This window comes from Sinohyriopsis cumingii, chromosome 15, assembly GCF_028554795.1.
Source record: "Sinohyriopsis cumingii isolate HCF-2022 chromosome 15, ASM2855479v2, whole genome shotgun sequence".
In the NCBI taxonomy this organism is placed as follows: domain Eukaryota; kingdom Metazoa; phylum Mollusca; class Bivalvia; order Unionida; family Unionidae; genus Sinohyriopsis; species Sinohyriopsis cumingii.
Window position 1 is genome coordinate 5,338,157 of NC_142975.1, and position 13,191 is coordinate 5,351,347.

Here is a 13,191-nt window from a genome sequence, read left to right on the forward strand (position 1 = left end):
TCTGTTTGCATAAAATACATCATCATAGTTCTTACTTCGATGGCTCGTCATCTCAAACCCCCTCATTGTTATATTAAAATTAACCTCCATCACACTAACCCCACCAGGGCCGTCTTAACAACATTGTAGGCTCTGGGCAAAGTAATGCGCTGGGGCCCCCCTACCGGCCCTACCCACTCACAGGAATTCCGCTAGATGTCATTTTTTTTTAAAATTGGGAAACGTACTTCCCACTACACTTTTAAAGAAAATTAAATTGCCAAAAGATCTTTTAATATTCATTAACAATATGGGCAGCATGATGCCCCTAGAAGCGTGACGCCCTGGGCAACTGCCCAGTGTGCCCATGCCTTAAGACGGCACTGAAACCCACCCCAACTGTGATAGTGAGGACATTATCCAAAAATATGTTGTATTTACATTCATTCTATGTTTTCATCATACGACTGAATATGTCTTTAGTCAAAATCATTTGAAAATGTCACTGTAATTTCAATTTAACCTATACTTCCATTACCTCTAAAGGAACCCAGAGGAAGACCAAAATAATATCCTTCTTGCAGATGGTTACATCGTACTCAACCGAAACACCAAATGTAGTGAATGTCTATACTCAGTCAACCACTGAAAAATTAGATTAACGGAGGACAAAAGGCGTGGGCATAAAAGTTTAAAATGCAATAATGACAGCAGCAGTAGAAGTTATTTTGGTGTTTTACGACAGAGAAATACAGTTCCATTCTGTAGTGCCATGGCAAATGGAAAAGTACCGTGCCCAACACTACACCATGCTAGTCGACCCGGACTGATCCGTTCTTATGATTCGAGCCCTCGTCCTTTCGACATCCTAACCACTGCACCGCCGTAGCTTATGTCTGCAGTAGTAGTTTTTCACGATGTATGGGGACGGGGTTAGGACACTGACCATACCTCGTGCTAGAGAGATAAGATCAACGGCCCAGTCCCGTCTGATCCGGTGAGAAGAGATAGGACGACGAACTTCACAGTCAGGAATCCTCGCTCTCCACTGAGGCAGAGGAGACAACATAATCCTGTCTTGCCCTTGAGAGCAAGTCTTACGTCAAGGCGGTCCTTTATCTCCCATCACACTCGCATTCTCGGTAGAATGTTCTAATTAGCCGTGAGAGGACATGGTAATATTTATGGAATAGTTATTATGATACTGAATTTTATTTTGCTGATGACACGCATGATTTCCTTCAACCGTCAGTCATGGTTTTCAATGTCACGTCAACTCACTTGGGAAACAAATCGATTCATTGGATAGACTAGAAATCTGTTTTGAATAAGATTGTCTCTGATGAAATAAATCAAAGTCTTGTTACAGAAAATACAACAATCAAATTGTCCTCAAATATGATATCGGTTTTAGGAATTAAAATTCCCATCCTGCACATGGAAGACCCAGTTAAAGCTAACAAGAAGATTACGAAACAAACATTGTTATGAACGTTTAAAATGTAAAACTTGCAGACATGAAAATATGAATCAAAATAGGTATTTTTTTAGCAGCATTGCTATGCGGAAAAGAAATTTTGTGTTGCGTAATAACAGTAACATAGAAACCAAATGAAGAAAATTCTAGATCACCCACTTCCATAGAATTTGTCTGGAAAATTATGCATACATTGTAAAGTGCGGATACAAGTTTGTACGGATTTTGTCAAATTGAAGAACGGTCTTCTGATAACATGCTTTGGTGCCGTATTCAAGTAGCTGTTTTCAGAAGAAAGAAAAATTAAACGTGAAAGGAGTTAAACTGGATCTATCAAGTATTTTAACTCGTATTAGAGTGTGCCCTTTTCCCAATCTATGAGTATACTTCTGAGCCATGTAACTTCAGGCAAAGTAAATATTTGTCCATATTCAAAGGATAACTTTGATTCCTTTCTGCGGTTTTGGAATATCGAACAGGTAGAAACACATGACGCTTAAGGATGATAGCATTCAATCTACGTGGAGCATATGGGGTTACCTTCTCTTCTTCAAATGTGAGTTTTAATATGAATGGGGTTAATCCGTATGTCTTATTATATTTCTTTTCCTGCTTCCGTTTTGGTGGGTGGGTGGTGGAAATGTTCTGTATACTTTGTATGGAACAATAAAGCAAAGTGAAAGATACAAGAACAACAACAAGAACAACAACAATAATAATAATAATAATAATAATAATAATAATAATAAGTGTGGTGTTTCTCTGAGACCTTTTTCTGCAATATTGGTCTAGTAGTACTAATATGGTCATCAGCTTAGCGTAGAAACGTTGCCGAACCGTAGATGAAATAGGTCACTTGATTTAAGCATCAACAGAGCTTGTGAAATAAACTTACATCATTTAACTTTAACTAAAAGTCAGAGAAGCTTGAGAAATGGGTCGCAGTAACCTACTTTGTGATGAGAATGTAATACTCGCCGAGATGCATCTCCTTACCAATTTTCATGATGCCAGTTATACCAGTATTTATGTACTGTGCAAAACAAAACAAAACAAAATAGAACCAAACGCAAAAACTGAATCAACTTTAGCCTTTGTTTCCAAAACGAATGCTCCGGTGGTTTAAGCGGTTAGACCGTCTGCCTCTGATACGGGATTTCGCGGGTTGGAACCCCGTACGAATAACACCAAAGACTTGTCAAAATGGTTCGAGCAGCTGCCTCGCTTGGCGTTCATCATTATGAGATTAGTTTTTAGGACTCATCGGCTTGGTGTCAGGATAATGTGAGTGGTTGGGACATGATGTTACATGTCTGTGGCATGATGCCCCAGTGCTAGACATCACTATAAACTGTCATATTGCATACATCCTAGCGATCAGTGCCGGTTTAAGCTAGTGCGGGGCCTGTAGCATATGGTATAAAGGTACCCTAAATAATAATAAAAAACACACAAATATTAAAACATTTGCTATGCATCTAGATAATATAACAAATATGCCTGACATTTCAGTAATATTATTATTTACATGTAGGTAATTGATAGCTTGAAAGCATTTAGCGCGGGGCCCTTGAAAGTCCGGGACCCTTAGGATATGCTGCTTTTGCTACTAGGATAATTCGGCACTGCTAGCGATATGATTAAAATTGTTAAAGCTACATTAAAAATAAAACACTCTCCCAAAACACGTGTTCCAGTGTTCCCTATTTGGCTTGGTTGGTTTTTGTTGAGTTTGACTCATGTTTCAGTACATGATACGCCATATTTGGCAGAATCCGGGAAGAAACACACACCCACACGAAGCAACTGGCAAGCTTCTTACGTATTCCTGCCGGTCAAGCCGAGATTCAAACTCACGCGGGCAGAAGAGATGTGCAATCTGTAAAAGCGAGCGCCTTAGACCACTCTAGCACCATGACACCCTCCCCCACTCCCTGTTTGGTACACCTTGATTATGCTTTACATGTACTACGGAAGTATCCCCTTAAAATGACACGCGTTTTGGTTTGGTCTTTAACAGCACATCAGCACTTGCTAGGTTATATAGTGCCACGGGGTTTTTGGAATAAACTGCCTTGCCCCAAGTTATGCTAAAGTTGCTAGTACGGTCTTGTCTTGCTATGACTCGAACCTGCAGTCTTCTCATCTCGAGTCCGGCGTGGTGACTAATGAGTCTCCGCGGCCCCTTCTGCGCGTGCTGAGTGCATTTGTGTTTTGGAAAAATAGTTCAAATTATTCAACAGGATTATGAAAAGAGGATTTTATAAAATTTAAAACATGGTGAGAATATTCATGGCCGTCATCAACGTGACACGCTGAAATTAGATCATCGCTCTATTAGTTATACATATATTTTGTTGAATGTGTTTGAAAAAGAAAAGAGAGTGAGAGAGAAATGAGACCAGTACAGATCTTTTAAAGTATATATATATATATATATATATATATATATATATATATATATATATATATATATATATATATATATATATAACGCGATGGCAGCATGGCTCCCATTTTTTGTTTAAGGTGACCTTTCTTTTTAACATCCTAAAAACATGCTCTTGGAATAGCCGATTATTCGTATCCCTAGCAGATTTTTAATCCCAGCACTGCGTTTAATATTGCCTTAGCTTCCGAAACTTTCTAAAACATATTGCAGTGTTATTTTTGTTAACGAACAAAAAAACTTTAAAAAAAAACTATCAAGTTCAGACAAGTTTCAAGATTTTTTAATACCATCGGCACTGTTTAATGTTTGGAGGAAGTAACATGTAGCTAGTATGACATTTTCCGAGAATTTGTTAACGCGATCCCGCTTATATCACGATGTTATTCTTTGGACCCCGAGCATCGCTTTATAACGGGTTTTACCTGTATTAAGCGGTTAGTGCTACGACTGGTCAGCCTGGTATCAGGATAATGTGGCTGGGTGGGACATGATGCTACGTGTCTGTGACATGATGCCCCAGTGCTAGACATCACTATAAAATGCCACACAAAAGAAATCGCTGATTTACTGATAAATTGTTAAAGCTACGTTAAAAATCCAAAATCACACACACACACACACACACACACACACACACGAGAACTCCCAGTTAGACCCATATGTCTATCAAGTACTGACTTCCGCCCAGTAATGTTTGTATAGTAATTTGTATTCATTGGTTATTATAATGGTTAACAACCAACACATTAAACAAAGCTTACTCGGCAGTTTTGATATCGTACTTTTTCTCGGGGTTGTACTGATACTGGCATAAGTACACTGCGTGTAACCAGGTTATCTAATGTACTGATCAAGCCGACATCGTAAGACAGACAAAATCAATGTCAAAAACTGCAATGTTACGAGCGATCTGAATTTCGAACGTCCTGCAAAATATGAAAACCATCCTAGAATTGTATACACAAAGGGTAAGTTATTTGGTCCTGGGATGTAACTGAATGGCGGGTGGGAGGGGTACTCTTGATGACCTCATTCTTTGATTGACCTTGCAATATAAGTTCATCTAGGGCAAAATTACAAAATCCTCATATATTAACGAGTTGGTATGTACTTTGTTTGACTGACTATATGCTGTACTTTGGTTGACTGACTATATGCTGTACTTTGTTTGACTGCCTATATGCTGTATTTTGTTTGACTGACTATATGCTGTACTTTGTTTGACTGACTATATGCTGTACTTTGTTTGACTGACTATATGCTGTACTTCGATTGGCTGACACCGTAGAACCTGATACTGTAGTTTGCTAATTGAATCATCTTAAAAGCGAGTACATACGGTTAGGTGGTTTAATGGCATTCATATCCATAGAAATTAAAACTGATGGGTGCTGTGAAATTTGTCATACGATCCCAATCGCAATCGCTTAGCGATATAAGACCCACATAGACTCTTCGTCACGTATCAGTATGGCTATAAATGCTGAAATAGCCACAATAACGCACAATATATATATATATATATATATATATATATATATATATATATATATATATATATATATATATATATATATATATATTGTGCGCCACGTATAGTCATTTCTTGAACCCAACAACAACGTCTCTCCCGTCGTTTGACCTTCTAGCTTTACTTGTATAAAGTCTACTTATCGGTAGACATCTGACCTACTCGGTGAGAAGGGCAGAGGTCAAGATGATTTCGCAACAATCGTTCATAACCTTGGCAGAACTGACGCAGACTGTATCAGAATAACAACAAATTTCACCAGAAATATCGTCAATTCAGACGTTGGGTGGTATTTATGTAGCTTACCACTGTACATCTCTCTGGGTTCGGCGGTTATAGAGTTAGAAAAATGCGGTAACATAGTCATTAATTCTTAAAATAGCGGGGTTGGGAGGCGGGTGGTGGTGTGGGGAGGATATTTATTTAGACAGGAGTCATCCTTTTTACATTTTTGTATTAAGTTCCTGCATTTGACGTGCTCCTGGGCTCAGGTGTTTGATGGGTTGCTATTGTTGTAGGGTTTAACGCCATTTTTCAGCACAAGATAGGCTGCACATGGCGGCCAGTATTAATGGTGGAGGAAGAACTCTGGAAAACCCCGGAAAGAACCACCGACCCACGAGAAGCTACTGGCAGGCTTACTCACATACCCACATTAGCCGAATCTGAGACTCGAACCCACGCAGACAGAGGTGAGATGGCAGTGATCCGTAACGGTGAGCGCTATAGACCACTCGGCCACTCGGGGCCCCATTTTGTAGGTACTTGTTCAGTTACTGCTGATGTCAATGGGTCTGCTTTGGGTGGTCTTTTAGCTGCTGGAGACATGCACAGGTTCTCGACGCGAGCTTGATGTTGAGAAAAATAAAAACAATAATCTAAAGGAATAAATCATACAGAGTGACAAAAATACCTTAGATTACCCCCATGACCCGTTCTGACATAGGACCCTCTCTATCATAATATATAAGAGAGAAGGTACGGAACTTCCAAATACTTCGTTCCACCCATGACCCTCGATTTCCTTCTGCCATTTCCATTTTTTAAGGTACACGACATACTATATGGCTTGTTTTACTCCTGATATATTTTTCTATCCATCAAGCCATCATTTACTTTTCTGCGTTGTACCAAACTGAAGTTACGGGCTCCGAAACGTGCGATTTTTTACTTTGAGACAAGTCCAAGCGCATGTGATAATAAGTATAACCTTTAGAGCCAATCGTATTTCGGCGTTGACGTGTGTGCCGCACAGTTTACCTATTTTGAAAATAGAGTCGCATGTATACAATGTATGTGCAGTGAAGAAGACAATGTCTAAGTCTTGCATAGAACAGGATTCCTAAAGTTAAATCGAGTTAATGGTAAGCAAAACTTACTTTTGCATATACCACTGTTCTGTAATTCAAGAAGGGATGCACCAAAGAGTTGAAAACATGGTACATGTAGCGGTTTTCTCATGAGCACGCACTTGTCCAAAACGAAAAAATCACTAAAATCGCACGTTTCGGAGCCCGTAACTTCAGTTTAGTACAACGCAGAAAAGTCAATGATGGCTTGATGGATAGAAAAATACCTCGGAGTAAAACGAGCCATATAGTATGTTCGTGTGCCTTAAAAAACGGAAATAGCAGAAGGAAATCGAAGGTAATGGGTGGAACGAAGTATTTGGAAGTTCCGTACCTTTTCTGTTATATATTATGATAAAGAGGGTCCTATGTCAGAACGGGTCATGTTGGTAATTTTAGGTACTTTTGTCACTCTGTATGATTATTTCCATTAGTTTTTTTTTCTTTTCTTCTTCTCAACATCAAGCTCGCGTCGAGCACCTGTGGAGACATGGAGTATATGTGAGGGTTGGTTTTGCGTAGTATTTATTATTGAGTTCCATATTCATTAGACATTAATGTTATAATATATGACACTTACTCATGTACTGTCAGTAACAATTTTAGCTGACGCGGGGCTGGTTTGGATGGTTGTTTTATTCAGTTACTGTCGCATACATATATATTAACGTAATCGAGTTAAGAGAGTACATGCATATGTTACTTACTGCCGGAGTCATATTTAGTATATAAGGGGTTTGCATGGCGAGAATATAGAATAAATGCCCGTGCTTTGATTAACGATCAGTGCTATGCCATCCGATCTGTTGGAAATGTAAGATCACGAATCTGGCCATTTGGACGATTTGGTGCGATAGCAAACGAGATTCCTATTCCGTTAACGGTTTAGTTAAGGGCTAATACACATTTTCATCGAGTTATAGCTTTCAAGTTACATGTACTTTTTAACGGAATAAAGCTAGTAATTTTATCATCTCCTCTTTCCAAATTTGTTTCTCAACAAAACTATGGACAACTCAAGAAAGAATTATGGGATTCAGAATGTTAAGTCATAGACCGAGTTTTTTTTCTCCCTCCGTTCATATACACTGACTGCTAGTCTGGTTCCCCGTTTAGTATGCTCCCTGCGTTGCACTAACTGACAGCTAGACGGACACATACCAGTGATAAAGTTCTACTTTTAAATACTGATACTCGTTTTTATAATAAAACTGAACACCTACCTCGTATTTTAACTGAAATATTAGTATGAGTTATTATCAAAGTACTCTCTCCAGGAAAAAAAATATTAAAAGCGATTCCAAGATACATATGTAATTCAATGTACTTACTGGAGCCGATAGGGAAATTGATGAAAGGCAGCGAGATAAGCATATAAAAAATAATAGATGAACAAATATTACCTTCGAATGTTGTATCGGCAAGTGTAGTAATCCAACTAAGATGCAAATTTTTCACGCGCACACGCAGTTTTATCAAGCAACAGTTTCTTGGGGTCAAGCAGCCACGTGGCAATCACGTTTGGGACGTGTATTTCTAAAATCGTTGTATCACCAAGACTGAACAACGTGTATCTAAAATGAAAATCCATGTGATGTTATCCTGTTACAGTATGTCACTCGAAGTACGTTCTCATCTCTTAGGTTTGCTTCGACCTCGGTCAAAGAGAATGAGAATATTTTTAAAAAAAATTCATGACTATTTGGTACGGTTATGTGGAGTTCAAAGACATTGTCATAAAATGATACTATACATGTAGGTTTATATCTGGTGCAGGAAGAACCAGTGAAGAACCACAGACTCTCGGGAAACTACTGCCAAGTTTTCTGTGCAGTTCTATGTGACTCCCTGTTATGCGTTGGGGTGGGGTGCTCCCAATATTTATTTGAATTACTGTGGAATTCCCACCCTGGCTCGTTTTTGTGGGAAGTGAAATTAGTGATAGAGAGAGGTAAAGCTCCGAGCCCCCAGTCAGCAATACCGACAATTATTAAGAACACAAAGGTGAAATCCAAAAGAATAACAATTTAATACAAATTAAACGATATTAATTTCTCAACCAATCTACTTCCTCTCGACCATGTGACAACCTATTTCATCACGTGATTATAGTGTGAGATGGCTTTCCCCTGTACTTGGTTTCTACTCATCTGTGTTTACTACGCCAATTGCTTTCCTCCTTCCGGCGTTCTCAAATTCTTCCTGTCCTCTTCCCCTTTTGTCTTCTTTTCTCCTCCTCCTTTCTTTCTCTCTTTCTCTTTCAACGAGGCTTGTTCCCCGCCTACTTCTATTCTCTATTTCTCCTTCAACGAAGCTTGTTCTCCGCCTACTTCGATCCTGTCTCTCTGAGACTCGGGACTTGACTATTCCTAAGAAAAACACAAGGACGTTAGCATTTGTGTTAGCCATCTCGCTCACACTAAATCAACAATCAATCAATCATCAGATCAAGGTTATCTACATCTTTGGTCACGCATTCGTGCACATCGAAAAACACACACGTTCTTATAGAAACAACGTTGCAATAAGAGCGGTATCCTACTTATCATACAGAAATCACTAAATTGCGTCACATCAATATATATATATTTCCTTAATCTCATTATTCTCGACAATATCACAATAATCCGACGCATTTCTGTACATTATACTCCCACAAGTATACACAAATATTCAAATATTCATATTATTTAAATTTACACACTGCAACTATTTTACAAGCTACCAATTAATTCACAATGGCAAAATCTAGAATATCACATGAATAAATACACTAATTTACTACGAAGTAACTAAATAGCGAAATACAATATTAATTCTGAGGAGCGAGCAATCTACATAATCATAGCTCATTTCTCAAGTGCGCATGTAAATTAAACAATACAAGGGTAATTCTACGTGCTAACGATTCTAGTAAGTAAATATACATACTGCACTTAATTACAATTACAATGCCGTAACATTCTGCAACAATCAAGCAAATAACTCACTGACCTTTACGAAGCTTTCTGTCCTTAGAATGTACTAAGAGTTTTCCCGCCAAATCACGAGTGGCTCCCTCGGAGTGAGTATATTCTGCTTTACCAGTACGACGGCTTATAAATCACTAATTCGTTATTAGTTCAAATGACTGTTAAGTTCTGGTTCGAACTGATGGCCCCACCCTTCCTCAGTTCTGATTGGATATCAATTCTACCCCCAGTCGGTTCAGTTTAACAGACGAGCCTCAGGCCATCTGTCAAAGCGGGGAGATTTACAATAGCGTTGAGGGTCTTTGTTCTTAGAACAAAGCTTCTAACATCTATATGCTAGTGTTAACACCTAACGTGTGTGTGTGTGTGTGGGGGTGGGTGCTCTTGTACAAACAAAATCGCCATAACAGTGCAGGGTCGACATACTCATTGCGCTAACCCATTCCTTTGTTTCTAACTTACGTAATCGAGGGCAGGCAAACGTGACAATCCCCCCACGCTTGAGAATAAAATCGGGATTTTATTCAACAAATTACTTGAAATGCAAATGCGCGTTACTGCGCGTAATAAAATAACAAAATTATAGCGACACTACACGCTGACTACGGACACGAATATACACACAACATACGGTTATCTACAAAGCGATCTATGATATTTCAGCGCTCCTACTCATGAAATCAGCGCCTACGTTCTCGGTTCCTTTCACGTATCTAATCTGCATCTGGTACTGCTGTAAGAACAGCGACCATCGCATCAAGCGTCCATTCGACAATTTCGCCTGCGCGAGATAGGCGAGAGGTTGGTGGTCAGTTTCCAATATGAACTTGCGTCCGTACAAGTACCACTCGAACCGTGATATTCCGAACACGATTCTGAGGCATTGCCTCTCCTATACGAAGTAGTTCTTCTCGACAGCAGACAATTTCCGACTGCCGTACGCGACATATACCGATTTCCGTGCGACGACGCGGGTTTTATCGGTCCGATGAAGTCCATCGCGACGCATCGAAATGGTTCATCGATAATGGGTGTACTCCCCAAGGGGCCGGGTTGATGATCCGTTTTCTGTGCCATTCTTTGACACTTATCACAGGAGAGACAGAACCGTTTGACATCTCCCTGGACCCCTGGCCAGTAGAATTCTTTGATAAGACGGTCACGCGTCTTAGCAATCCCATGTGTCCTCCCAGAAGACTTTCGTGCGCGAGTTTTAACACTTCGCCTCGCTTCTCTTTCGGCACGACGACTTGCTTAAAGTGTTCGCGGCCTTTCCTGGCGTGGCGATACAAGATCCCCTTCTTGTACTCAAACTTCACCGCGCCATTCGGAGTTTCTTTCTCCGTTCCTTCTGCAACGTATTTGTGCAACCGCGCCAGAGTTGCATCCTCCTGTTGCAGCTTCCTCAATTCGGCCGGAAGAACGTTACTCACCGGTGTCGATGTAACTTCCATCGGCTTCGCTTTCGTCTGTCGACTCTTGGACCTGGTTTCCACAGCACTCACCGGCATCGGTATGCAGGTTTCGGGGTTCGGTTGTGGCAACACATAACGACATCCCAGTATGACGTCATGTGATAAACCATCCAAGCACGCAGCTTCAATTTTCCCCTTTACGTACGGTGAATCGAGGTCAATGACAGCCACTGGCAATGAGTCACGCGCTCTGTTCGCGTACTGAACTTCGATTACCTCCCCTGTGTAATCTTCGGGCTTCACGTATTTCTTGTCGACAAGGGCTGGAACGCTACACCCAGTGTCATACAAGATGGTGGCACCTTCTCCTTTGACAGTAGCAGACGCAAGGTTTGATGGTTTACAGCTTGTCTCCGGCTCGCGCTCCTTCCTAGCGACGGCATTCACCTGGGTCTGCCTGCCCTTGGGACAGTCCCTGGCAATATGCTGCGGGCGCTTGCAGTTGTAACACGTCGGCGGCCCTCGCCGACCTGCAAGTCCCGTTTTCGTGGGTGAGGCCTGTCCAGGTCTATGGTTGGCATCCTTACCTGTAGATCCCCTCCGACCCTCCCGTCGCCCTGACGGTTACGGACAGCCGGCTCTACCTCAACCACACGGCGTGACTCAGTGGGTCGGGGTCGGTCCGCACCCCCGGAACCTCCACTCTTCGCGTGTGCCTGCTTGTATCGCTCCGCCATGCTAGCGATCTCTTCGAGCGTCCGGTGCTCTCTCTCTGCTAGGAAGACTCAACTCGCGACGGTAAGTACTCAGGACATGTTCCTTGAGTATAACCTCGCGTAGCCCGTCGTACGATCGTTCGACTTCGGCCATCTTCATCCACTTCTCAAATAACCCTCGAACACGGGTGTGAAATTGAGAGTGGGTCTCCGTTGCCTTTTTCGTCGAGTCCCGAAAAAGTTTACGGTACGTTTCGGCGGTCAGCCGATAATGGCAAAGAAGGGCCTTATTGAACGCATTATAGTCGTCAGCATCGTCTGCAGCTAAGCCGTCGTAGACTTCACGAGCTGCACCTTGGAAAAAAGCAGAGACATTAATCGCCCAATGTTGCTCAGGAATTTCATGAGCGTGGGCGAGTTTCTCAAACTGCACGAGAAAATCGTCGATAGATTTCCTCCTTATCGTGAACCGCGGAATACTTATCTGGACCATTCGGTGGTCGATGAAAGGTCGCCCGGTCTCTCCAGAACTCGTACTGGCGTCGTCCCTATCGGTGTCCCTAGCCGCTAACCTGACCTTCTCCATTTCGAGAGTGTGAGCCAGTCTGGCCAGCTCTAACTCTTTCTGTGTCTCTCTTTCGGCGGCTATCCGGGCCAGCTCCAGCTCTTTCATGGTTTCTTTGTCCGCTGTTATCTTGGCCAGCTCTAGCTCTCTGTCCGCTGCTATCTTGGCCAGCTCTCTGTCCGCTGCTATCCTAGCCAGCTCCCGCTCTCTGTCCGCTGCTCTTTCTGCCTTCCATTCTTTCATGCGTTCTTCAACGAACGCCGCCAGGCGATCTCCCTCGTAGCCGAGATCTTCCGCGCCCATGGCACGGTACTCCTTAATCATCTGTCTTTCTGTAGCCATTTTATTATGATACTAACAGTAAGTGATACCTTGTCTCGACTCACTAACAATTGACAGACGTTACACGTTTCTAACCAAATACTTACCTGTTAACACCACTAACTTTGCTCAGGTAAGATAATTTGCTCGATATTTGCTTCACAATTACTGCAAATAATTAAAATCTACCAAGCATGCAAATATCAAAATATAACATACACAAGATGAAAAATCATAAAATTCAAAATACACAGGATGGAAAATATCTCACACTGTTCACTAATACTTCCTAACAAATAAAACATTAGGTTGTAAGGATAATATTTTTGTCTAATTCATATCCCGGACGAAGCGCCCACTGTGAAGTTCTATGTGACTCCCTGTTATGCGTTGGGGTGGGGTGCTCCCAATATT

At 41.3% G+C, this 13,191-nt stretch overlaps 1 protein-coding gene across 1 annotated transcript in view; it reads right to left on the reverse strand.

Moving 5' to 3' along the window:
• The window catches only part of LOC149781204 (solute carrier family 2, facilitated glucose transporter member 1-like), a 110,180-nt gene extending 101,837 nt beyond the window's left edge, over nt 1-8,343 (reverse strand). Inside the window, exon 1 of the mRNA XM_089935265.1 lies at nt 8,192-8,343. The gene's annotated coding sequence lies outside the window, so the exon portion shown is untranslated. The remainder of the gene's footprint in view (nt 1-8,191) is intronic.
• Nucleotides 8,344-13,191: the final 4,848 nt, after the last annotated feature.